The sequence below is a fragment of the Bubalus bubalis genome, chromosome 24 (genome assembly GCF_019923935.1).
Source record: "Bubalus bubalis isolate 160015118507 breed Murrah chromosome 24, NDDB_SH_1, whole genome shotgun sequence".
Taxonomy (NCBI): domain Eukaryota; kingdom Metazoa; phylum Chordata; class Mammalia; order Artiodactyla; family Bovidae; genus Bubalus; species Bubalus bubalis.
The window spans coordinates 31,935,985-31,956,285 of record NC_059180.1 but is presented as its reverse complement, the minus strand read 5'-3'; positions in this window follow the sequence as shown (position 1 = coordinate 31,956,285).

The window sequence follows — 20,301 nt, the reverse complement described above, 5'->3', positions numbered from 1 at the left end:
GATATATGTCATTATATTTGAGGATATTTTTGGATACATGTTCTTGTATTTGTGGATATTTGTGGATATATGTCATTATATTTGTCCAAACCCTTAGAATGTACCCCCTGGAGGAGGAAATTGCAACCCACTCCAGTATCCTTGCCTGGAAAATTCCATGGATGGAGGAGCCTGGCAGGCTACAGTTCAAGGGGTCGCAAAGTCGGACATGACTGAGTGACTTCACTTAGAATGTACAACAGCAAGAGGGGACACTGGGGGTCCCCGGTGACTCAGTGGTTAAGAATCCACCTGCCAGTGCAGGAATCGCAGGTTCAATCCCTGATCTGGGAAGATCCCACATGCCGCAGAGCTACTGAGCCTGTGCATGACAACTACTGAGCCTCTGCTCTGGAGCCCAGGAACCACGCTGCAACTGCTGAAATCCACGTGCCCCAGAGCCTGTGCTCCGCAACAAGAGAAACCACCCCAATGAGAAGCCCTGCACACTGCAAGAAAGGGTAGCCCCGACACGCCACGATTAGAGAAAAGCCTGAGCAGCAATGAAGTCCCAGCATGGCCAAAAATGAATAAGATAAAATTGTATATATATGGGCTTTCCTGGTGGCTCAGATGGTAAAGAATCCACCTGCAATGTGGGAGACCTGGGTTAGATTCCCTGGTTGGAACGATCCCCTGGAGGAGGGCACGGCAACCCACTCCAGCATTCTGGCCTAGAGAATCCCCATGGACAGAGGAGCCTGGCGGGCAACAGGGGTTGCCAGTCCAGTGGGGTTGCAAAGAGTCTGACACAACTGAGCGACTAAGCGCACACACACACACATATATTTATGTGTGTATATGCTATGTTGTGCTTAGTCATGTCTGACTCTGTGCAACCCCGTGGACTGTAGCTGGTCAGGCTTCTCTGTCCGTGAGGATTCTCCAGGCCAGAATACTGGAGTGGGTTCCCAGGCCCTCCTCTAGGATGTGTGTGCGTATGTATATTCCCGCATGTCTCAGAGCAACGAAGCTTGTGTGCCACAGCTACTGAGCCCTCGAGCCACAACAAAAGATCCCTGTGTACCTCGACTAAGACCTGACACAGTCAAATACATAAATAAATAAAGATATTAAGGACTTCCCTGGTGGTCCAGTGGTTGAGAATCTGCCTGCCAATGCAGGGGACCCAGGTTCCATCCCTGGTCCTGGAAGATACCACATGCCACAGGGCAACTAAGCCCATGCAGCACAACTACATACATACCCGTGCTCTAGAGCCCACAAGCTATAACTACTGAGCCTGTGTGCCACAGCTGCTGAAGCCCATACACTGCGGAGCTGGGGCTCTGCAACAAGAGATGCCACCATGGTGAGAACCTGTGCACCACGACTAGAGAGTAAGCCTGGCGTGCCGCAACTAGAGAAAGCCCACGCTCAGCAACAAAGACCTCACGGCCCACAATAAAACAGATAAATAAAATGTTAAAAAATAATAATACATATATATATATATAAACGTGAACCCTAATATAAACTATGGATTTGGGTGATGATGAGATGTCAGTGTAAGTTCATCAATTGTAACAAATGCACTGTTATCAACCAGGGTCCTTGGACTTCCCTAGTCAATAGAAATTGATTAAGAGGCCAGATGAGAACTTCTGGCAACACTTTATCCAGGCTTCTGCTGCAGCAGGAGGGATGGAAAACAAGTAACAGATTCCCTTGCTCCTCTCCAAGGGGAGCTGGTTCCTGAAATGGAGGGAGGGTAGGGGTGGGTCCAGAGGTCGCGCTGGAGGGTGGTTTAGGTGGTTTGTGCACCCTTAGGTGGTGGTGTACACCCGGCGTATGCATAATACCCTGTTTTTAATCCCCTCTTCAGAACCCTGGTGGCTCAGATGGTAAAGAATCTGCCTGCAATGTGGGAGACCTGGGTTCGATCCCTGGGTTGGGAAGATCCCCTGGAGAAGGAAACGGCAACCCACTCCAATATCCTGGCCTGGAGAATTCCACGGACAGAGGAGCCTGGCAGGCTACAGTCCATGGGGTTGCAAAGAGTTGGATGCAACTGAGCGACTTTCACTTTCAGAAGTGGTAGTTGGGTGTTTTTGATCTTTTAGCTGTGGCTTCTGGGCTCTAGAGCGCAGGTTCAATACTTGTGGTGCACGGGCTTAGTTGCTCCACAGTATGTGGGATGTTCCCAGATCAGGGATCAAACTTGTGTCTCCTGCGTTGGCAGGCAGATTCCTTACCACTGAGCCACCAGGGAAGCTCCTAAAACTGCTTTTTAAAAATAGCCTTTTTTTTTTTTTTTTTAAGTTCTGGAGATGGAGAGTGATGATATTGTGAACATACTTAATGCCACTGAACTGTACACTTGAAAATGGTTGAAATGATAAATTTTACATTATGTATATTTTACCGCACACAAATTTAAGTTAAACAAAACACTGGCAAAAGATTTGAATAGCCATTTCTACAAAGAAGATATACAAACGCCAACAAGCACATGAAAAGATGCTCAACATCATTAGTCATCGTGGAAATGCAAATCAAAACCACAGCGAGAAATCACTTCATACCCACTATGGTGGTCATAAAAAAAAAAAATTTTAATGGAAAATAAACAAGTGTTGGGGAGCATGTGAAGAAAAGGAAACTTTCACACATTGCTGGTAGGACTATAAAATGGTGCAACCACTGTTCTACCTCTAGGTGTATACACAAAAGGATTGAAAACAGGTTTCCAAACAAAAATTTGTGCAGGAATGTTCATAGCATTATTCCAAATAATCAAAAGATGGAAATAACCTAAATGTCCATTAACTGATGCACAGATAAACCAAATGTGGTATATCCTTATGATGGAATATTATTTGATCATAAGAAGGAGGGAAATGCTAACATTTGCTATAGTTTGGACAGACCCTGAAAACCTGCTGCTAAGTGAAAGAAGCCAGACGCGAAAGGTCACATGGTATATGATTCCACGTATCAAATTTCAAGAACAGGAAGACTCTGTAGATATAGAAAACTGATTAGTGGTTGCCAGGGGCAGGAAGGAGAGGGGAGATAGGTATGCGATTTCTTTTGGGAGGGGCTAAAAATGTTCTGGAAGCTAATCATGGTGATGGTTGCACAACATGCTGAATTGTGAAGTTTACTGAATTGTAGAGTTTGTGAAAGTGTTAGTCAAAGAGTCGTGTCCGACTCTTTGTGACCCCAGGACTATAGCCTGCCAGGCTCCTCTGTCTGTGGAATTCTCCGGGCAAGAATACTGGAGTGAGTAGTCATTCCCTTCTCCAATGGGATCTTCTGAATTGTAGAGTTTAACATGGTGAAAATGTTAAATCTTATGTGACTTTATGGCAATTTTTAAAAAGTAAACCAGGCATCTCATGTATGCTCTGTTAGGACATAGCAGAGGCGGGATTCACGTTTATACTCATTTCTGTGACTGTTTCTCTTCCCACTGAAGACTTTGCAGTTGGTGCTCTAACCCTAAAGGGCCCAGAGAAAGATCTGGGAAGTAGACACATAGAAGCCAACACCCCTGGCATCACATGAACCGGACAGAGATGCGGGGACTTCCTGTGGGTGTTTTCTGAAATTTCAACAGCCAGGGGAGAAAAACGGGTTGCCTAAAAGAATGTAGGATATAATCCTATATTGTGTTCAAAAGGAAAAAAAACTATACACACATACACCTGGGAAAAAACTCTTCACGCTTTTTCAAGGATAAAAAAACGCTGTGACATGGCAGGAATGGCATGTAACTCACATGAATGTATCGGAAATCTAAAGTTAAAAATGCCCGAGATTGTAGAGCAAGATGTCCTTTGTTTATGGTTTGGGGTTATTGATTTAATTTTGTCTTTTGTTTTCTTATCCAAATGCTTGCCCATACAAGAATGAGATTATCTGGATGGGAGATAGGATAAACCTAGATCCTATGATTAAATTGTCTGGGATTTTAACCAAATAACCATACATCCCTGCATGATAAATAATTCTGATTAATTTTATCACTAACTAATAAAAGCACACACACACACAAAACATTGTGCTAAGGACTTCCCTGGCAGTCCAGCGGTTAAGACTCTGCACTTCCAGTGCAGGGGGCACGGTTCAATCCCTGGTCAGGGAACTAAGATCCTGCCACAGAGTGAAATTAAAAAAAAAAGAAAAAGAACAAGATAAATAGTTGTCTCTAAGTGAGGAGAATAATTAGGGATTTTTCTTCTGCTTTTCTACTTTCCACTTCTAACATTTTTAAGAACAAACAGCAATTGCTGGTTTTGAAAAACGAATTTTCAAAAAAAGAACCCAGCTGCCAGAAGCCGCCTCCACTGGCTGACCTGTGTTATTCATAACAATGAGTTCTGGTGACTAATGTTTCTACAACACCTTTTTCACTTTCAAAACATGTTTCCCACATACACACACATCACACGATTCATCCTCACAAAAGGCCCGAGCAGCCAAGATTTTTCCTGCTGAGTTACAAAGGTGGGGAAACCGAGGCTGGGGACATGAGAGGCCTTCCTTGTGCCCAGAGCCTGGCTCTCTGCCCTTGGCTGGGTTCTGGCCCTGGATATGCCCTTTGCTTCTGCTGCTGCCAAGATGGAGCTGAAATGGGGTGAATTCAGGGGCAGAGAGAGGCCTTAGTGGAATTGCCAGCTGTAGCAAATAAAAACACAAGACGCCCAGTTAAATTTGAATTTCAGATAAACAGCAAGTAATATCCCGAATGTTGCAGACTTGTGATATATTATCAGCCTTGCCCAAGACATACTTGAGCTAAAAAAAAAAAAAATTACTCATTGTTTGTCTGAAATTCACATTTAACTGGGCGTTCTCTATTCTGTCTGCCTGGTCGGTAGGCCTTTGGCCAAAGCGATGTTACCTACAGACAGTGGCCAACGTGGAGGCTGGGCTGAGTTAAACCAACCCCATAATTATGCGGGCCAGCCTTTGCCCTCAAGGTGTGGGAACAAGCCCCGAACTAGCCAGGCCTCTGTCTCCACCAGGCCCCAGAGAAGCAGCAGGTGGGGCTTTTCCTGGTCTGTCCAGAGGCAGACCTTGGTGACCTCCTTGGTGGAGGTTGGGGGGCCCATTAACTGCAGAGGAAAGAGTGTCCTCAGGAGGAGAGGCCTGATCCCCCCAATAACATCACCTGAATGACATGCTGTACGCCTGAGGTTCTATTTAACAAGACACCCCCTCACTGCACGGGCTTCCTAGGTGGCTCAGTGCTAAAGAGTCTGCCTGCAAATGCAAGAGACAGGGGTTCGATCCCTGGGTGGGAAAGATCCCCTGGAGGAGGAAATGGCAACCCACTCCAGTATTCTTGCCCGGAGAATTCCATGGACAGAGGAGCTTGGCGGGCTACAGTCCATGGTGTTGCAAACAGCCAGACACGACTTAGCGACTAAACACCACCACCTGGACCACAGCAATGGTTCAAGGATGTGGAATGAACCCCCAGTGCCTGAGGAGGAGGAGGACAGACACTAACGCTGCCCCCACGGGGTCCTGGACACGGGACCCTTTTACATCCATTATCTCCTTTTCTCTCTCTTTTTTAAAAAAAATATTCATTTTTGACTGCGCCGGGTCTTGGTTGCTGCACGTGGGCTTTTTCTCTAGTTGTAGCGAGTAGGGGGCTACTCTCTAGTCGCGGTGCTCGGGCTTCTCACTGCGATGGCCCTCCCGCTGCAGACCACAGGCTCCAGGGCACGCTTAGGGCTTCAGTAGTTGTGGCGCAGGGGTCCAGTCAGGTGGGATCCTCCCGGACCAGGGATCGAATCCGAGTCCCCCGCCTTGGCAGGCGGATTCTCAGCTACTGGACCACCAGGGAAGTCCCTATCTCCTTTTCTCTTTACAAAAACCCTCCTGTGTTACAGATGAGGCATCGGAGGCCCAGAGAGATTAAGTAACAAGCCCCAAGTCACACAGCAAGAAGGTGCCTGGAGATGGGATTTGAACCAAGTCCAGCAGACTCCAGAGGCTGTCACACAGCCTTCTCACTCCCTCAGCTGCTGTGATCCGGGTGCCAAGACTGTCACAGGGGCCTCAAGCTGGGATCACAAAGCCGAAGGCAAGGTCCCAACTCCCCTGGAGTTCTGGCTGGGAGCAGGAGATAGATAATAAATCAATAATGAGTACCCTGTGACTCTGCAGTCATCCCTGGCGCTTTCTAATTGTTGCAGCTTCCAGGAAACAAATGTCTTCATGGCACAGAAGAGCTTCGTTCTCTGGGATCCGTTCCAACAGCCCTGCAGGGGGAGAAGGGGCGGTGCGGGTGGAGCACGAATCCCAGAATCATCTTTATTTAAAGATAGTATGCCCAACAGCCCTGTGAGGGCAGTCTTATCATGTAAGGACGAGGGTGATCATCACTTTACAGACGAGGCCCAGAGACTTCAAGGGAGTCACCAAAAGTCACACAGCAATGGTAGCAGCAGCAAGTTGAACCCAGGCTACCTGTCTCCATGTCCCTGTTTAGTCACCTCGCCACGGAGAGCTTCTTGGAGCTTACAGCCTTCTAGATCACCCAGACCTGTATCTTTTAGGCTGTTGAACCTCAGAGACTTTCCCTCCACTGTAGCCTCCCATAGAAATGCAATCCACAAAAGAGAAATAAGCAGTTCTGTGTGGGTTGAAGCAAAATCCAGCCCTCCCCTGTCAGAAGGGGAACAGCTAATTTCCCCTGCTCCCTGCACAACCCCCAGCCAAGGTCCCCATGAAAGTTCCTCTGCTCCCTTGGAGCCCTCTGCCACTTTCCCTTCATTTTCCTGAATGTAGATGTAATTGATAAATAACATTACATTAGTTTCAGGTGTACAACATAACGATTCCATAGTTGTACATATTGCAAAGTGATCGCCACAATAAGTCTAGTTAACATCTGTCACCATGTATAATTACGTATCTCTTCTTCATTGTGATGAGAACTTTTAAGATCTACTGTCCTGGCAATTTTCAATATCCGATACTGTATTATTACTAACTATAGTCACCATGCTATACATGACCTCCCCAGGACCTATTTATAACTGGAAGTTTGTACCTTTTGAGCACCTTCGAATGACCATCATCTCATTTCACACACACCCCAGCCCCACCTTCTGGCAACCATCCATCTCTTCCCTTTTTCTCTGAGTTTGGTGATTTTTTTTCCTTCAAGTTCAACGTGTGAGTGAGATCTTCCAATTCTCGTCTTTCTCAGTCTGACTTATATCACCAAGGCCCCGTCTTCCCAGGTGCCCCAACACCAGTGCCACTTTCCCACTCAACCTGAAGAAACTCCCTCACTTGGGGTTGAGTGAGTTTCTGCCCACTCAACCCCAAGTGAGTGAGTTTCTGGCACACCACAGCTTGGACTGATCCTGCATTTTCTGGAATTTGAACCTGAATGCGAGTGTTTGTCCATCGGTTCAAGGCTGGTTTCTCTTTTGGCTGGAAGGAGAAGCGCAGGTTGGGGGCTGTGACCGTGAGTCCAGGAAACTTGGAATTGCCCAACCGCCAGAGGGTCAGACCAGGGCTTGTGGGTGGGAGATGGGCAGTCGGGCCCCCTCTGTTTGAGGAAATGGATGGCGCCTTGAAGTCATCCAGATGTGAAGCCCGAGGCCTGGGCTCCAGTCCCCTTCTTGGCTCCCTCTGAGTGGCAGGACCTCAGTCAACCCCTCCCCCTTCCAGACTCTCTGTTTTCTCCACTGTCCCAACATCGCCCAGTGAGGCCATAGCAGAGATGAACTCGTGAAAAGAAACAGCGTGGCTGGCACCACGCCTGGCACACAGGAAGCTCCAGACGTTCATAGCTGCTATTATCCCTGAGTTACTGCTGCTGTTGTTTTTAATCAAAGTCTAGTTGATTTACAATGTTGTGTTAATTTTCGCTGTACAGCAAAGTGATTCAGTGACACGCATATATTCATTCTTTTTCATATTTGTCTCCACTATGGTTTATCACAGGATGTTGAATATAGTTCCCTATATATACAGTAGGAGCTTGTTTATCTCTTCTATACATAATAGTTTGCATCTGCTAATCTTAAACTTGTCGCTGTTGTTTTTAGGCTCCCCTTCCACAAAAACCAAGTCCCCACAAAGCCTATGAGCCCTTTGTTTCTGGACTTACACTTTTGATCCACTAGAAAAAAGTGAAAAGAAAGTAATGTCTCTACTTCCATGAAAAGAAAGTAATGTCACCCAAGCAATATACTCATGACCCATCCTGAGTTCCTGACTCAGTTTCCCCACAGTCCAGAGAGGTGTCCAGCCCTCCCTAAGGCCTCCAGAGCCCCATATGATCTAACCCTCCCTTCTTCTCTGCCCTCATCTTCAAACACTCTCAATCTCACTCACTCCACTTTAGTCACACACCTGCTGTTCCAGCATCACCCTGCCTCAGGGCCTTTGCACTGGCTGTTTCTCTCTGCCGGGACCACTGGCACCCAGGTATCAACATGACTTGCTCTCTCCTTCAAGTGTTTGCCTAAGTGTTACCTTCTCAACCAGGCAACTCTGGCCGCCCTCTCTGAAATTACAGCCGCTCTTTCACCCTCTTAACCCCACCCCCACTTTTCTGTAACACTTGTGTTAGTCACTCAGTCGTGTCCGACTCTTTGTGACCCGACGGATTGTAGCCCGCCAGGCTTCTCTGTCCATGGGATTCTCCAGGCAAGACTACTGGAGTGGATTGCCATTCCCTTCTCCATCCGTAACACTTACTAGCTTCTAATTAATGACATCGTTTTATTATTCTGGGGCTTCCTTGATGACTCAGAGGTAAAGAATCCACACACCAATGCAGGAGACACAGGTTTGATCCCAGGATCTGGACGATCCCCTGGAGGAGGAAAATGGCAACCCACTCCAGTGTTCTTGCCTGGGAAATCCCATGGACAGAGGAGTCTGGCCGGCTACAGTCCATGGGGTCACAAAAAGTTGGACATGACTCAGCGACTAAACAACAACATTTATTATTCCACATCTGATTGTGTGCAGTTCATGGATGTCTCTCACATGCCTAGCGCAAGCCTCACACTGGAATAAAGAGAAGGCAATCTGGAGGGGATGTAGGGAGCACCTTGACATCCCTGACACCCCAACTTCCCCTTTCTGTACCCCAGGCCCCAAGCACATGCAACCCTAAAGCCCTAACCTGCGAATATCATCAGGAGCATTTCCAGAAAAAAGACGAATCACACTACTTCCCCTTCTACCTACCCACCCTTAGAGATGGAGGTTGTCTCCCCCACCACCACTAACCCCACACTTCCCAGGCCACCATCCCCTCCTCCACCTTCTTGAGCCACTGAAAGGAGACATTGAAACATGGAGCAAACATTTGCAAACCCCTCTGCCCCCACCCCCAGCCTCTAAGATTTCTTCTCCCTCCTTAGCTAGTCAAGAGCCAGGGCTAAATGTTCATTACCAGAACTTCTGCACTCTGAACTAAAAGTATCCTCTGTTTAAAACTTTTTTTAAAAAAAACAAAATTGTGATCATTTACTACATGCCAGATCCAATAGGAGCACTTGTACATCCGTCATCTCATTTAATCTTTACAACAACCCATCTTTCTTAATAACAACAATAATAATAAATGCATAGCCAGGCATCAGCCTAACTCATTTAATCCTCGCCAGAACCCTAGGAAGTAGGCACTATTATTCTCCCCACTTTACATATGAGGAAATTGAGACACAGAGAGGTTATATAGCTTGCCCAAGGTCACACAGCGGGTTAGTGTGAAGCCATGATCAAAATCCAGACAGGTTCTTTCTAAAGACCCTGGAGATCCAGTGGTTAAGACTCCGTGCTTCCATTGCAGGGGGCACAGTTTTCACCCCTGGTCGGGCAACTAAGATGCTACCTGCCATGCGGCTGTGGTCAAAATAAATAAATGAAATTCATGTGCTTACCCATTCTTCTATCTTGTTTCCCTGAGCAGAAGTTCTAAACCCCATTTTATAAATGATGAAGCAACCAAGACCCAAGGTTTTTCCCACTTGTGTCAGAACCAGGATCTGAACCTAAGCTAGAACTACAAATAAAGTGCTAAGTCGCTTCAGTCGTGTCTGACTCTTTGTGGCCCTATGGACTGTAGCCCACCAGGCAACTCTGTCCATGGGATTCTCCAGGCAAGAATACTGGAGTAGGTTGCCGTGCCCTTGTCCAGGGGATCTTCCCAACACAGGGATCGAACCTGTGTCTCTTCCATGTCCTGCCTTGGCAGGCGGCTCTTAACCTCTAGCACCTGAGAAAGTGCCCATTCTAATTCATTGCAGCTGTGGGGTCCCAGTCCAGCTCGTATTCCCGAGTGCACGGAGCCCGTTTTGACCCCCCTGGGAAATAACCCACCACATCACACAACAGAGAAGGCTCAAGGACTTCAGACCGAAAGGCCATTGACATGGAAGACCTTTGAAATCAGGGTTGAGGAGGGTCCCCTCCTCCACAGCTGTCAAGGGACAAAAGAGGAAAGGAAGAGAAAGAAGAAGTGACTTGGGAACCATCTCATTCTAAAACCCACATGTGTATTTCTCAATATGGTAAGCAGGGTGTGACATGAAACAAACAAAATCCTGCGTGGTCATTGGGTATAGAGGTCCTCTGTGCCCCTAGATGCACAACTCAACGTACCCGCCCCCACCCCAGGTTATTATCAGCAGCCATCATGCTTGCTCCCCGCCCTGCGGATCCCATGCTGGGAATCGCCGCCCCGACGGCCCCAGAGCTGGGCGTTTCCCCCACCCCCCAAACCTCGCTGGTGGCAGCCCAGTGTGGAAACAACGCAAACGGCCGTTAAGAAGGAGATGGACAAACAGCAAAAAACCACTCAAGTGTTTTCCTCTGCTGCCATTAAGAAGGAAGAAAACAGCCCTGTGTGTCCATTTATGGAAAGCGGGTTGCAGTATCCTTGTAGTGCAAAAAGCAATTAGTAGAATGGGGAGTCGAGAATAATGATGCTGTGCGTTAGGAACAACTACAGCAGGACTTTCGCACCTAGCGGCGGGACATGAAACCATGGGACTGGGTTAAGAACAGCCACCTTTCTTTTCTAAAGGAAATGGGATAGAATGGAGTAGACGGTCTAGAATAACACAGAACAGAAGACAACCCCGCTGGCATTCCTCATAACAAGTATCGTTTCATCAGACTTCTAGCTATTGTCCAGTGTCCCTGGGTAATGTGTTACAATGCAAAGTCTATTTTTTCACTGTGGCTTGTAGCTAAAAATAGTTTGAAAACCCTGGATATGGAACCTATCTAAAAGGAAAGACACAAACAGCCAAGAGGGGTTTCCCTTGGAAGGGAAGAGGGAGGCAGGCGGGGGGCTTTGTTTTATACAATTCTATACTATTTGGTTCTTTCTTTTTTAAACAATGAGCGTGCATTGCTTTTGCAATAAAATAAAGACCTTTTTAAACCTTTCAGTAAAAATAAACATTCCTGCCTCAGTCTCCAGGAAAGAGGCTGTGCAGTTTGAGCTGTCAACAAGTTTTTTTGATGTGAAAAAGACCAAAACCCTGCCCCGAAGGGCTCTGCCTCCCAGTGGGCTACAAAGGCCTCCCTGGCTTTTTTCCACCCATCTTGCTCCAGAAAGCCACAGGATCATCCAAAAAGGAAACACGCCTTAAGATGTCAGTCTCCATTTTCGAAAATGGAACAGGCGCACCAGTTTCAAGGCTGGATTGGTGGGCAGAGCCCTGGGGGTGGGGCTGCCAACTGGGGAGCGGGGCTGGAAACCCCCTCGCCACACGCAGGCTGGTTTTCCTGCCATTTAGAGCAATAGGACAATATCACAGACCATTAGGAAAATCAACAGACTCCCACCACCACCAGCCTCACCCACCAGCCTCATATTAATAGTGTTCAGTTCAGTTCATCTAAGTATTTTCTATGTTGATGAAGAGCTCTCCTAACTCCTTCTAAACACCTACTTAAGAATCCACAAGGGGGTCAACATACATGTTGACATCTGTGACAAATGCCGTGGCAGCAGGTATCACCGGGCACTCAGTCTCTCTTTCCTTGTTTTACAATCGGTTCCTTTGAGCAATTTCCCAGACGTGTGATCACTGGAAAGGAAAGCGTAGACTTTCCAGGCCCCTGAAAAACCCTCTGCCAAACTGCTTTCTGAAAAGGCTGAGTGAGACCCACACCTTTTTAAGGAACTGCAGGCTTGGGTGATTAAGTCACTACCACCTCTGACTTCTGACGTGAAACATCTGTGACCCAGGCGCCCTGTGTCAGGAAGAGAGAGCCCTGTAGGAAAGACAGAGACTTCCTCTTCCTCTGTGGGAACTGGCCAGGGCCTGAGCCACAGTGGAGGGGGCCGGCCCTCAGAGGACTCGAAGGGCAGGGTGGGCATCCTTTCGTCTCCTTCCCCAGTGGAAACCTGGAACCCAGACCCTCAGCATCCCAGGGCTGGGAGGATGGACTGTATCGTAGGCTGTGACCATGAGCGATGTGGTCCTGACCGTGTTCTGCTGGTGGCTTAGTCAGGTCGGGCTCTCAGGAGAATGCTGCAGAAGAGACGGCTTGCAAACAACCCACGTTTGGCTCTCACCGTTCTGATAGGTGGTAGTAGATTTCAGTGTCTGTGGAGAGCCCATCTCCTGGGTCATAGACAACTGTCTTCTCTCAGCATTCTCACATGGTGGGAGGGTCAGGGAAGCTCTCTGGGGTCTCTTTTATTCATTTTTAAATAATTTAAATTTTTTTTTTTTTACTTTTGGCTGTGCTGGGTCTTTGTTGCTGTGCAAGGTTTTCTGTAGTTGCGGCGAGTTGTGCACACTTCACCCAGTGGTGGCTTCTCCTGTTAAGGAGTACGGACTCGTGGGCGCACAGGCTCAATAGTCGTGGCACACGGACTTAGTTGCTCAGAGCCATGTGGAATCTTCCCGGATAAGGCATCGAACCTGTGTCTCCAGCACTGGTAGGCTTCATCATCATGATGACCTACTCACCTCTCAAAGGCCCTTCTTCCTAACACTCTCACATTGGAGGTTAGGCTTCAACATATGAATTTTTTTTTAAGTTTTTTCTTTCTGGCAGCACGACATGGCTTGTGGGACTTCAGCTGCCCCACCAGGGATTGAACCCCGCATCCTGGGCACTGAAAGCAGAGTCCTAACCACTGGACCACTGGGGAATTCCCATCAACCCATGAATTTGAAGGGGACACAAACCTTCAGTCCTGGGAAAATGCTGAGCAGGGAAGACAAGGCCTGTGGTTTGTCCAGACGGGGCAGACGGATGAATGGGGATACAGACTTGTGTCGGCTCTGCCTTCAGGGGCCCCCAAACCCTCATAAGGCCTGGGGTTCCTCGTAGCTGAAAGCTGCGGCTTCCTGCTTCTAGGAAAGACCCTTGCATGCCTTCTTTAAGGCTTGGCAGGTGTTCGCCCTGTGCCCACCTCCTTCCTGGGGTATGGAGCCCTCCCCAGTCCCGTGTTGGACAGGGGGGATTGAGGACAAGAAAGAAAAAAGAAGGGTCTGTCGGAGTCACCAGCGGAGTGCTTATTCTGAGACCTTCAGCGGGTTACTTAGTTTTCTCACAACCACACCAGGCCAGCGGCACCACGGTCCCCACCGAAGCCCTTCACTGGGATCAAGTGAATGCCCACTTGGGATCAAGACCACACTCTTGGGACTTCTCTGGATGTCCAGTGGTTAGGACTTTGCCTTCCATTTCAGGGGGTGTGGGTTCCAGCCCTGGTCGGGGAGCTAAGGACAGCTGTGGTTGTCTCTGGCTCATCTGGATCAATGCGGGGTGTGTAATTATCCATGGGGTTAAGGCATGCCATTCTGTGAAACTCATTATGGACCATTACAAACACCTTCCTCGTCATCGACTTGCAGTCCATCTGATACTGTCTATGTAACCCCACAGCAATGACCTCCCTCTGCCACTAGATTTTTTTTTTTAAATAAGCTTTCAAAAAAGAATAATTTTAGGGAATTACCTGACCGTCCAGTGGTTAGAACTCTGCACTTTCACTGCCAAGGGTCCAGGCTTGATCCCTGGTTGGGGAACTAAGATCCCGCAAGCCATGTGATACAGTCCATAAAACACACACACACACACACACACACACACATTTAAAACGAATAATTTTAGTTTTACAGACTGGATTGTTTCAAAGCAAATCCCTGACATCACATGGCATCTGTAAACACCCCAGGTTGAGTGTCTAAAAGATGAGGACTCTTTTGAAAAGGATAACCAGAAAACTGCAATGTGCCTCTTGCAAAATGAACTTTATGAATTTCATTCCATGTCATCCAGTCTGGGTTTATATTTCCCTGACAGTCTCATAAATGTTTTTAAAGGAATCTGATTTGTTCGAAACAGGATCCTGTTCACAGTCTTCAAGAGTTGGCACTCAGCTCGTCTGGCACATAGTAGGTGCTCAGTAAACACTTGCTGGGTGGCCAGACATGGGGGGAAAAGTAATCAAAACAACACACATTGGTAGAGTACTTCTCAAGCTGGGCCCCACGGATGTTCTCATCCTGCTAACCCTGGTGGCCACGCCAAGAGGTGATGTCTTTTGTTGTCCCATTGTACAAAGGACAAAAACGAGGCACAGAGAGGTCAAGTGACTTGTCTGAGGCCACAGAGCAAGGATAAAGCAGTGAAGCCGGCATGGGGCACTAGCGAACTGCGCCGGGTGCTACACTTTACCTGACAACAGCCCTCAACCTGCAGGCAAGGAAATTGCTGGGCAAGGTTGGCCTCACACACACCCAACTGTCCCCCTGGCAGCGTGAAGACAGATGGGCACTTGGCACAGTTTCCTGGGCCAAGAGTTAATCCCCTCTCCACACTCACACCATCGGTGCCCTGCAGAGGGACTCCTGACCTACTTTCCCTCCTTCAGGAGGACCTCCTTTGGGCCCCAGAGGGAGGAGCCAAGTCATCTCAGGTTGCCCTGACCCTGTTTGGTCATTCAATAAATATATATTGATCATTGCTAGCTGCCAGCCATTGTGGCAGGCCCAGGAGAACAAATAATGCCCAAGATCAAGTTTAAGTCCAGTGGGAAAACAGACCTTCCAAATACTTTTATAACAGTCAATGGAAAAAAGGCATATGGAAAGGATGTAGAAGCTCCAGGTGCATCTGGGTAGGGTGGTCAGGGAGGGCTTCCTGGAGGAGGTGAGACCAAGGCTAATGAATGTAAACTCCTGAAGCTAGTGGCAGAGTTCTTTTTCTTTCCCTTTGGTATTGATGCAGTTTATTCTGAACTTGGTGGTATTATTTTTTTTAATTGAAGTATAGTTGATTTACAATGTTTCAAGTTACAGCAAACTGATTCAGTTATATATTTATTCTATACTTATATTTATTCTTTTTCATATATTTTATATTAAGATTGAAGGCAGGAGGAAAAGGGGATGACAAAGGATGAGACAGTTGGATGGCATCACTGACTCGATGGACATGAGTTTGAGCTAGCTCCAGGAGTTGGTGATGGAGCCAACTCCCAGAGCCAAGCTCAGGGAAGCCTGGCGTGCTGCAGTCCATGGGGCTGCAAAGAGTCAGACATGACTGAGTGGAATGAACTGAACTGGTATTCTTTTTCAGATTCTTTACCATTATAGGTTATTATAAGATACTGAGTATAGTTCCCTGTGCTACACAGTACACGCATGCTCAGTTGCCAAGTCCTGTCTGATGTTGCGACCTCATGAACTGTAACCCTCCAGGTTTCCATGCCCATGGGATTTCCCAGGCAAGAATACTGGAGTGGGTTGCCATTTCCTCTTCCAGGGGATCTTCTTTACCCAAGGATCGAACCCCGGGATTGAAGGAGGCAGACCACAGAGTCTGAGAACTCTATGTTGGGGCGGTTTATTAAGGGTTGGAGTCACAAAGACCCAAGGGTGGGACTTTTCGTCTGATTTGTTCACTGCTTTAACCCCAGTGCCCAGAAAAGGGGTTGGTCAACAGTAAGCTTTCAGTGGTTGATTTATGACTGAATGAATGAAACAATTAATGAATCAATCAATCAATGAGTTACTGATGAGTTAATGAATGAGTGATTGAATCAGTGAATGAGTGAGCAAATTTATGAATGAGTGAGTAACTGAGTCACGAGTGAATGAGTGAGTGAAGGCATCTGTGTTCTGAATGCTGACTCTGTGGAGTGGCTGGGGAGGGAGGTGGATACAAAGAAGAAATTACTGCTCCCTGGGGGGTAGGAAATCCAACAAAGGCCTCTTAAAGGGGCTGATGATCAAGTCAAATCTTAGGATACGAGTGAGGCAGACAGGGAGGGAGAGCATTCCAGGTGGAGGGCACTGTACCGGCAAAGGCCTGGCAGTCTGACAATCACCTGGGGTTCAGAATTACTGGGAGGTAGGATGGAGGTGGTTTGTAGAAAAGAGATTGGTGGTAAGTCAGGGATGGGCCCCCAGGCTCTGGGACCAAGCCTCTGAAGGCCACCCTTAAGTGATGAGGAGTCAGAAATTTTAAGCAGAAAAACAGTGGGATCGGACCTGATTGTATCTAGCTGTAGGATTTCCCTAGCCAAAACCTTTCACCCTTTCACTGCCTTCCAGAGCAGGACTGAAGCCCAAACACGTAATTCCCACTCCCAAGGCTGAATCTTTCATTACTTATTAAAAAAAAAAAATGCAGGTGTTTCAAAATATTTACCCAGCACCATCCGGGACACAGAAATAGTTGAACTGTTTACTTCTGCCAGGCCTGGGGTCAGCCTTAGTTATATACTATCTCACTTCATTCTCCCAACAGCTCTGTAAGGTAAGTACATTTGGGCCCCATTTTATGAATGAGGAAAGTGAGCTCAGAGAGGTTTAGAGAATGGCCATAGTCACACAACTACTTGGGAGTCACTCCAGAGCCCAGGCAGTCTGGCTCCTGAGCCCCTGTTGCCATCCCTGTAACTGCCTAAAGCGTTGGCCCTGGTTTCTGCCTTCGATTTGGGAAAGTAAACCTCCACCCTCAGGACAGGCACTCCAGGAAAGGCTGCCTTTGCCCAGCTGGCCTCAGCTTTACATCACCGCCTGCTTTGGAGAATATGACAGTCACTATTGTGTTCCCTAGGGGCTTCCCAGGTGGCTCAGTGATAAAGAATCCACCTGCCAATGCAGGAGATGTGGGTTTGATCCTTGGGGTCGGGAAGATCCCCTGGAGAAAAAAATGGCTACCCACTCCAATATTCTTGCCTGGGAAATCCCATGGCTGGAGGAACCTGGTGGGCCACAGTCCGTGGGATCAGTGACTTAGCGACTAAACAACAACAATTGAGTTCCCCTTGGGGCTGTTGTTGAGGACAGTGCTGTGAGCCCCAGCATGCTGCTGTGTCCCCTAGATAAAGAGAAAAGCCCTGGGTTCTTCAGGCCCAGGAAAGCCAGACTCCTCTTTAACTCTTGTTTTCAGCCAGACTTCCGTGAACTCGTAATTTGTTTTCACCTTTGAAACAGTGATCAATCTTAAAATTGATCCTATTTCCTCTCTTTGCTTTGGCTGCTAGGAAACTCAGACCAAATGTACATCCCAGCTCTGGAAGGTTACTTCAACATGAGTGTTGTTTTTTTTTTTTTAATTTTCCTTCCCTCCTATTTTTTTTTTAAAGTTTGCACATTAGAAAAAAATTTCATTGCTCTGTTGATATCCTTGTTAGTTACTTCTCATTCATTTTGGCAAGAGGCGAGCTTACAGATAAATACATACATACATGAAAAATGAATGAGTAACAATACTATCATGAGATCAGGGTTTCTCAACTTTGGCAACATTAATATTTGGAGCTGGCTCATTCACTGTCGTGGGGGGCCGTCCTGTGCCCTGTAGGGTGTTTAGCAGTATCCCTGGCCTCTCCCCATCAGACAGCAACCCCCCAGCCCCTCAGCATTCTGACAACCAAAGGTGTTCATTGTAAGATGTCCCCAGGGGACAAACTCACCCAGTTAAGAACTTCTGCTCTAGCTTGCACTCCTTAAAAGTAGGATGGCAGCTACTTTTACTTAAAAAGTGGCAGCTGGCAGGGTGAGAAGAGTTGGCATAAGGGATGAACAAACGCCCACCCCACCACCCATCTCCAAGCTTTCTGCCCCTAAAGCTCTTACCATCTCAAGCCTCATGGCAGCCCCATAGAGACATAATTAGATCCCCACTTTACAGATGAAGGCACTGGGGTCCAGAGAGGCTGAGCACATGGACCAAGGCCACACAGCACACGGGCGACAGCACAGGGAGGGGCAGGGAGTGGCCACTGCAAGACAGTGGACGCAAGCTGGGTTCTGCACTCAGGCTGGACTAGGCAGCTGGGGTCCCAGGTGGGGGAATCTGAGCATGAAAATGCCCACAGGTGGGCATCTGAACAGCTTACTTAAGACTGGGGGACTCATGAGAGAACCGAAAACACGTATGTGAATGTTTGTAACAGCACTGTTCACAATAATCCAAAGGTGGAAACAACCTGCATGGCCATCCGCAAACGAAGGGAGAAACATGGTCTACTCACACAAATGGAATATTATTCAGCCCTAATAGGAATGAAGGCTGCTTCATGCTATGACATGAATGAGTCTTGAAAACATCATGGCCAGTGAAAATAGCCAAACACAAAAGGTCACATAATGTATGATTCTGTTGATGTGAAATGTCCAGAATAAGCAAGATCAGATCAGATCGGATCAGTCGCTCAGTCATGTCCGACTCTTTGCGACCTCATGAATCGCAGCACGCCAGGCCTCCCTGTCCATCACCAACTCCCGGAGTTCACTCAGACTCACGTCCATCGAGTCAGTGATGCCATCCAGCCATCCCATCCTCTGTTGTCCCCTTCTCCTCTTGCCCCCAATCCCTCCCAGCATCACAGTCTTTTCCAATGAGTCAACTCTTCACATGAGGTGGCCAAAGTACTGGAGTTGCAGCTTTAGCATCACTCCTTCCAAAGAAATCCCAGGGCTGATCTTCTGTAGAATGGACTGGTTGGATCTCCTTGCAGTCCAAGGGACTCTCAAGAGTCTTCTCCAACACCACAGTTCAAAAGCATCAATTCTTCAGTGCTCAGCCTTCTTCACAGTCCAGAATAAGCAAAGCCGGAGACATAAAGTAGATTTGTGGTTGCTCAGGGGTAGGGGGTAGGGGGTGGGGGAAGTGGGAGGTAGTAGCTAAAGGGGGCAGGGTTTCCTCCCCAGATGATGAAAATGTTCTAAAACCGTGATGGTTGCACAACTCTCTGTGTACTAAAAGTCATTTAACTGTACGCTTTCAGTGGGTGAATCGGGACTTCCCTGGTGGTCCAGTGGTTAAGAATCCGCCTCCTAATGCAGGGGACAAAGGTTTGATCCCTGATCTGGGAAGATCTCATGTGCCACGGGGCAGCTAAGCCCGTGTGCCACGCTACTGCGCTCCAGATTCCCTGAGCCACGACTACTGAAGCCTGTATGCTTAGAGCCTGTGCTCTGCAACAAGGAGCAGCCCCCACTCACCACAACTAGAGAAAGCCCGCACACAGCAATGAAGACCCAGTGCAGCCAAATAAATAAATACATGGGTGAATTGTTTGGTATGTGAATGATATCTCAATAAAACTGTTAGAAAATAAAATAAAGACTGAGTCGGGGGATACTCCCAAGGCAGAGGATTCAGGCTTTAGGAGTGTTGGCTGTGCTACTGCCTGGCTGCATGACCATGGACAAATCACTTCACCTCCCAGAGCCTCAGTTTCCTTATCTGTTAAATGGGTACATCCACAGTCCCCCCCCCCCGCCCCGCCCCTGCATCTGCAAGGGTTCAAGGGAAGTTGAAGGAGCTAAAGCATGCAGCCCAGAGCCGGCCATTTGAGAGCACTATAAACGTTAGTCACTGGACATTAGACTCTGGATGTGTCTCCCTGGCAACCCACTTCTCATTCATACTCCAGAAACCTCGAGAGCATCCATTCCAGGAATGGGACAATTCTTGGAATCAAAATCATGTAGGCTTTCCTGCCCTGGAAAAAACAAAAGTGCTCACTGTTGTCCTGGCCCCCAGTCCTAAAATCGGGCCGGCCTTCTTTCCCTAGACCCAAAGGGCCCAGTCTATCACTTATAGCTCCAGGAGACCAAAGGACCCCAGTGGTCTGCAAAGAGGTCCACATGGCCCCCATCACCTGGGGCCCTCGAACCTGTGCTCCACTCCCTGTAGTCCCCACTGCTGCTGGTGGCTTTGAGGATCTCAGGAAAGTCAAAGAGAAGCTGGCACTGACCCTGAAAAATAATGGGATGGGATGGGGTGAGGGGACTCCCCAAAGAAGCAAATGTGTGTGGGGGGCTTATCCCT